This window comes from Oncorhynchus masou, chromosome 30 (genome assembly GCF_036934945.1).
Source record: "Oncorhynchus masou masou isolate Uvic2021 chromosome 30, UVic_Omas_1.1, whole genome shotgun sequence".
NCBI classification, from domain to species: domain Eukaryota; kingdom Metazoa; phylum Chordata; class Actinopteri; order Salmoniformes; family Salmonidae; genus Oncorhynchus; species Oncorhynchus masou.
The window spans coordinates 36,461,596-36,468,235 of NC_088241.1; the positions used below are offsets into that span (position 1 = coordinate 36,461,596).

The 6,640-nt window shown below is 42.1% G+C and overlaps 1 protein-coding gene across 2 annotated transcripts in view; it reads right to left on the bottom strand.

Moving 5' to 3' along the window:
- LOC135522592 (disks large-associated protein 1-like) overlaps positions 1-5,535 on the bottom strand; it is a 238,898-nt gene extending 233,363 nt beyond the window's left edge. For both annotated transcript variants that reach the window (XM_064949012.1, XM_064949011.1), the window contains exon 1: positions 5,365-5,535. The gene's annotated coding sequence lies outside the window, so the exon portion shown is untranslated. The remainder of the gene's footprint in view (positions 1-5,364) is intronic.
- Between the last annotated feature and the right edge of the window lie 1,105 nt (positions 5,536-6,640).

Sequence of the window (6,640 nt, forward strand, 5' to 3'; positions counted from 1 at the left end):
TTGAGGTTCTGGGGACCCATGCCAAATCTTTTCAGTCTCCTGAGGGGGAAAAGGTTTTGTCATTCCCTCTTCATGACTGTCTTGGTATGTTTGAACCATGATAGTTTGTTGGTGATGTGGACACCAGAACTTGAAACTCTCAACCCGCACCATTACAGCCCCGTCGATGTTAATGGGGGCCTGTTCAGCCCGCCTTTTCCTGTAATCCACGATCAGCTCCTTTGTCTTGCTCACATTGAGAGAGAAGTTGTTGTCCTGGCACCACACTGCCAGACTCCCTCCCTATTGGCTGTCTTGTCGTTGTCGGTGATCAGGCCTACCACTGTTGTGTCGTCAGCAAACTTAATGATTGTGTTGGAGTTGTGTTTGGCCACGCAGTTGTGGGTGAACAGGGAATACAGGAGGGGCCTAAGTACACACCCCTGAGGGGCCCGAGTGTTGAGGATCAGCGTGGCAGACGTGTTGCTGCCTACTCTTACTACCTAGGGGTGGCCTGTCAGGAAGTCCAGGATCCAGTTGCAGAGGGAGGGGTTTAGTCCCAGAGTCCATAACTTAGTGATGAACTTTGTGGGCACTATGGTGTTGAACGCTGAGCTGTAGTCAATGAATAGCATTCTCACATCGGTGTTCCCTTTGTCCAGGTGAGAAAGGGCAGTGTGTAGTGGGTTTGAGATTGCATCATCTGTGAATCTGTTTGGGCGGTATGAAAATTACAGTGGGTCTAGGGTGTTTGCGAGGTTGTTGTTGATGTGAGCCATGACCAGCCTTTCAAAGCACTTCATGGCTAAGGACGTGAGTGCCACGAGGCGGTAATCATTTAGGCAGGTTACCTTCGCTTCCTTGGGCACAGGGACTATGGTGGTCTGCTTGAAACATGTAGGTATTACAGACTCGGTCAGGGAGAGGTTGAAAATGTCAGTGAAGACACTTGACAATTGGTCGGCGCATGCCTTAAGTACACGTGATGGTAATCCGTCTGGCCTAGCGGCTTTGTGAATGTTGACCTGTGTAAAGGTTTTGTTCACATCGGCTACTGAGAGCATTGTCACACAGGCATCCAGAACAGCTGGTGCTGTCGTGCATGCTTTCAGTGTTGCTTGCCTCGAAGCGAGCATAAAAGGCATTTAGCTCGTCTGGTAGGCTCGCATCACTGGGCAGCTTGCGTATGGGTTTCCCTTTGTAGTCCGTTATAGTTTTCAATTCCGACAAGCGTCAGAGCCGGTGTAGTAGGATTCAATCTTAATCCTGTATTGATGCTTTGCTTGTCTGATTGTTCGTCTGAGGGCGTAGTGGGATTTCTTAAAAGCATCCGGATTAGTGTCCCGCTCCTTGAAAACGGCAGCTGTAGTCTTTAGCTCGATGAGGATGTTGCCTGTAATCCATGGCTTCTGGTTGGGATATGCACGTACAGTCACTGTGGAGATGACGTCATCGATGCACTTATTGATGAAGCCGATGACTGAGGTGGTGTATTCCTCAATGCCATTGGATGAATCCGGAAAATATTCCAGTCTGTGCTAGCAAAACAGTCCTGTAGTGTAGCATCTGCGTCATCTGACCACTTCTGTATTGAGCGAGTCACTGGTACTTCTTGCTTTAGTTTTAAGCAGGAATGAGGAAGATAGAATTATGGTCAGATTTACCAAATGGAGGGCGGGGGAGAGCTTTGTATGCATATCTATGAGTGGAGTAAACGTGGTCTAGGATTTTTTTCCCTGGTTGCACATGTGACATGCTGGTAAAAATTTTGGTAAACTGATTTAGGTATGACTGCATTGAAATCCCCGGCCACTAGGAGTGCTGCTTATGGGTGAGCATTTTCCTCTTTGCTTATGGCCTTATAGAGTTGGTTGAGAGAGCCAGCTTCATTTTGTGGTGGTAAATAGACGGCTACGAATAATACAGATGAGAACTCTCTTGGTAGATAATGTGGTCTGCAGCTTATTGTAAGATACTCTACCTCAGGCGAGCAATACCTATATTAGACATGACGCACCAGCTGTTATTGGCAAAAAGACACACACCCCAACCCCTCGTCTTACTAGAGGTAGCATCTCGGTTCTGCCGGTGCATGGAAAATCCAGCTAGCTCTATGTTGTCCTTATCTTCGTTCAGCCACGTCTAGGTGAAACATAAGATGTTACAGTTTTTAATGTCCCGATGTTCTCAGAAGGATCTCCGATCTGCGTCTCCTTTTCCGGCGTCTTTTATTCACGCAAAAGGTGTGGATCTGGGCCTGTTCCAGTGAAAGCAGGATATCCTTCTCATCGGACTCGTTATCTTCTTATGGATCAGTGGGACTCGACAACTTCTGGTGAAATTGCCAAATTCAAATTAAATTACTATAAATATTTAATTTTCATGAAATCACAAGTGCAATACATCAACATAAAGCTTAACCTGTTGTTAATCCAGGCACCATGTCAGATTTCAAAAAGGCTTGACGGCGAAAGCAAACCATGAGATTATCTGAGGACAGCACTCAGCACACAAAACATTACAAACAGTTAGCAGCCAAGTAGATTAGTCACGAAAGTCAGAAATAGCAATAAAATTAACCACTTACCTTGGATGATCTTTGTATGGTTGCACTCACAAGTTTCCCAGTTACATAATAAATGTTTGTTTTGTTCGATAAAGTCCCTTTTGTTGGTGTGTTTTGTTCAGTAATCCAATGGGTCAAATGTGGTCACAAGAGGCAGACGAAAATTCCAAATAGTATCTGTAAAGTGCGTAGAAACATGTCAAACGATGTTTATAATCAATCCTCAGGTTGTTTTTAGCCTAAATAATCGATAATATTTCAACCAGACAATAGTGTCGTCAATATAAAGGAAAAACAACGAAAGGCGCGCTCTCGGGGTTGTGCACCAAACAGTTTGGGGACTTTCTACTGGCCTCTCATTGAAACTGCTCATTCTCCCTCATTTTTCAGAATAAAGCCCTGAAACAATGTCTAAAGACAGTTCACAGCTAGTGGAAGCCATAGGGAACGGAATCTGGGTCCTCTCCCTTTAAATGGTGGATAGGCTTTCAATGGAAAAACACCCATTTCAAAATAATAGCACTTCCTGGATGGATTTTCCTCAGGTTTTTGCCTGCCATTTCAGTTCTGTTATACTCACATACATTATTTTAACAGTTTTGGAAACTTTAGAGTGTATTCTATGCATATCCTAGCTTCTGGTCCTGAGTAGCAGGCAGTTTACTTTGGGCACGCTTTTCATCCAAAATTCTTAAACCTGCCCCCTATCCCAATTAAAGGGAAAACCTTCTTCCAGTCTGCAGTGAGTAATCAAATAAAAAATGTTGAGTCATAAGGGACGGTAGCAGCAACATTATGTATACAATAAGTACAAAAATAAGTTCCAGAAAATGCCCCCAAAAAATGACAAAGTTGCACAATTGGTTGGGAGAATGTAAAATGTCAGTCATGATCTTCGACACCATCTTCACAATCTTGTGAATCCCTGTAGAGTGTTTATCAATTACTTTATCAATGCGGTCTATCTAATATCAGTTTGTCCTTGCATGGCCACTACAATCCATTATTTCAATGTCTATTTGATCACCACTTGCTCAGTGGTGGAAAAAGTTCTCAATTGTCACACTTGAGTAAAAGTAAAGATACATTGAATGTCCAATGCAACAGCTTTTATCTCAATATCAAATCATTTCTGTGTGACAATTAAGTACATTACTGTGATTGTTTTCAATTAAAATGATCAAAAGTAAAATCAAAAAAGCTTCTTAGCAAAGTGCAATTTCTCAAGCAAGAATTTTGCTAGGACTGTCTGTGAGTGGGCAGAGAGGTTTGGAACTCTCTTTCTTATTGGTCTATTAACTAAACTATTTGAGTTTTTTTTAAATGCCTTGGGATTTAGAAGAGAAAGTATTCAAAAATATAAATAGTAGAGATACTGTAACGACTTCAGTAGTACTTCAAAATATTTTTACTTAAGTTACTTTACACATTTACATCTGTCATTTAGCAGACACTTATCCAGAGCGACTTACTGTACAGTTAGTGCATTCATCTTGTGATAGCGAGGTGGGACAACAACATGTCACATTATTAGTAAATTCACTTTTCCTCAATAAAGTAGCTGTCAGCAACGAGGGGGTCAAGTGCAAGTGTTGGTTCAGGAAAGTGTTTTTACACCACTGTACTTGCTGGAAAAAAAAACAAAATAGATAATCGTCAATACAGGGTCCACATTGGAATACTCTGAAGCCATGTGTATCCCACAGGTTTTCACAACCAAGCACGTTGAATGCATAGGCTGCCTCGTAACGCTACCCATAACGCTGCGCTCGGCTCACTCATACATTACATCGTGGGGCGTCAGTGACGCTGCGGACAGACTCTACTATTACTTGATAGGCAAGTAATTTCACTCAATAGACCAAACAAGCAGACTAAACAAGCAGTTCAACGAAATGGTAAACTTGACAGTTACTTGAAAAGGGTTGATGCACTTATAGGTGTGAACAGATGGACTCGACGTCAACAAATCGGTTATATCATGGGTTATAACTGCAAAAAGCAAACCCTCATGTAATGCGTTATTTTGCTTAACCCCTTAGTTTTAATATTTGTAACAGCTAAAATGTATCTTGCATGTGTATCAGCCATAGAAAATGACCCACAAATGTGTTTAATTAACATGCAACATAAAGTAATGTAGCCCAGCCTTATAAATCAAAGAAGCCAGCAGTCAATAGTAACAGTCCATTCATACACACACACCGAGTGTACAAAACATTAGGAACACCTGCTCTTTCCATGAGACTGACTAGGTGAATCCAGGTGAAAGCTATGATCCCACCTGTTAAATCCACTTCAATTGGAGTCGATGAAGGGTAGGAGACCGGTTAAATAATGATTTTAAGCCTTGACACATGGATTGTGTATGTGTGCCATTCAGAGGGTGAATGGTTCAAAACAAAATATGTAAGTGCCTTTTACGGGGTATGGTAGCAGCTGCCAGGCGCACCGGTTTGTGTGTGTCAAGAACAGAAACGCAACTGGGTTTTTCACGCGCAACAGTTTCCCGTGTGTACCAAGAATGGTCCACCACCCAAAGGACATCCAGCCAAATTGACACAACTGTGGGAAGCATTGGAGTCAGCATGGGCCAGCATCATTGTCGAACGCTTTCGACACCTCAGAGTCCATGCTCCGACTAAATTAAGGCTCTTTTGAGGGCAAAAGAGGTGCAACTCAATATGAGGAAGGTGTTCCTAATGTTTTGTACACTCAGTGTATAGTGTAGAGAATTAGGAATATAGCCCACAACTATATAAATATCTCAGAGTTAAACAAACCAAACTCAGATTGATTAATTTGCGCATTTAACGTACCTTATGGTGTGTTGGTAGAAAACAGCAAACACTCCCTGGTATAATCCTATACAATTCACCGTCTTTGATTAATAGCTTTCTCTTCTGCCAATGAAAACTCGACAGGAGGTCCACTGGTTGTCAAGTCCCAGTCTATACTGGCTGCTTGTACCTGACCGTCTGTGAGCTGCTGCAGCATCACAGATCGCATGGAACTGCGCTTGGGTTGAGCACGGCATTGTGGAAAACCCGGAATGGGTTAGGCACCTTGGGACCAGACCATCTGCCTACTACTGTATGTAGCCACTTGGTTTGCACCCCCACTCAAAGTACTGATAAAATAAAAGCGGTTTCCCAGATGTAGAAATGTAGGACTATGATCACAAATAGTGACGATGTGGCTTGGCAGTTTTCATTAGCCTAATTCATGTTCCCACTTAATGCATAAATGTTTGCCTAAACTATACTTTATTAGGATTACCTCCAGTATTTATAACATTATTATCAAAGCCATATGCCAGCATCAATCACTTGCTACTGTGTTTGGTTGATTTCATGTTAGGCCACCAACTGGGCACAACCTGGTCGAATCAACATTTTTTTCAACATAATTTGTGGAAAAGTGGAAAATACATTGGAATTGAAGAAAGTAATTATCTGTTGTTTTGAGGGTAAAAAATTCAGCCACATGATTAAGTCATCATGGTAACCAATTTTCAACAGAGACAAAGCATGTATGAGATATGTTGAATTTGTACCTTTGAAACAATATCCACTGTCAAAAAACAAAACAATAGGCTGGGCAACACCTCCTACTGGAGTGTTGATCAATCTACAGCTATTCATCTGGCCTCACGTCCTGCCTTGCGTAACTTTGATATTTGTCACTTGCTAGGTTTCCATCTAACTGGCAACAGATTTTCAAAACAATATGCACATTTTCCCACCCAAAATGGGATTCCATCAAATTGACATGATCAGTTATATACGTAGCGAATGTGCCCACTCTGGTATTTGCCTGTACGCTCTAGCCAACAGCTCGCAGATACATATAGCCTACATGATGAGATTATTATGGACAAAATAGTGAGATTATGTGTATATGTCAAACGGCAGCCAAGCATCGATGATCATGTGACCAGAATAAGACCCTCGAAATTTATTGGAATGGAGCATCAAGCTCATCACCTTGCACTTTAACCACCCTGTAAAGTTAATCTGACCTAATAACAATAATAAACTGCATGCTTTCCCAACGAGTCGTAGTGGGAGGACCACACAGCATATCATCACTTAA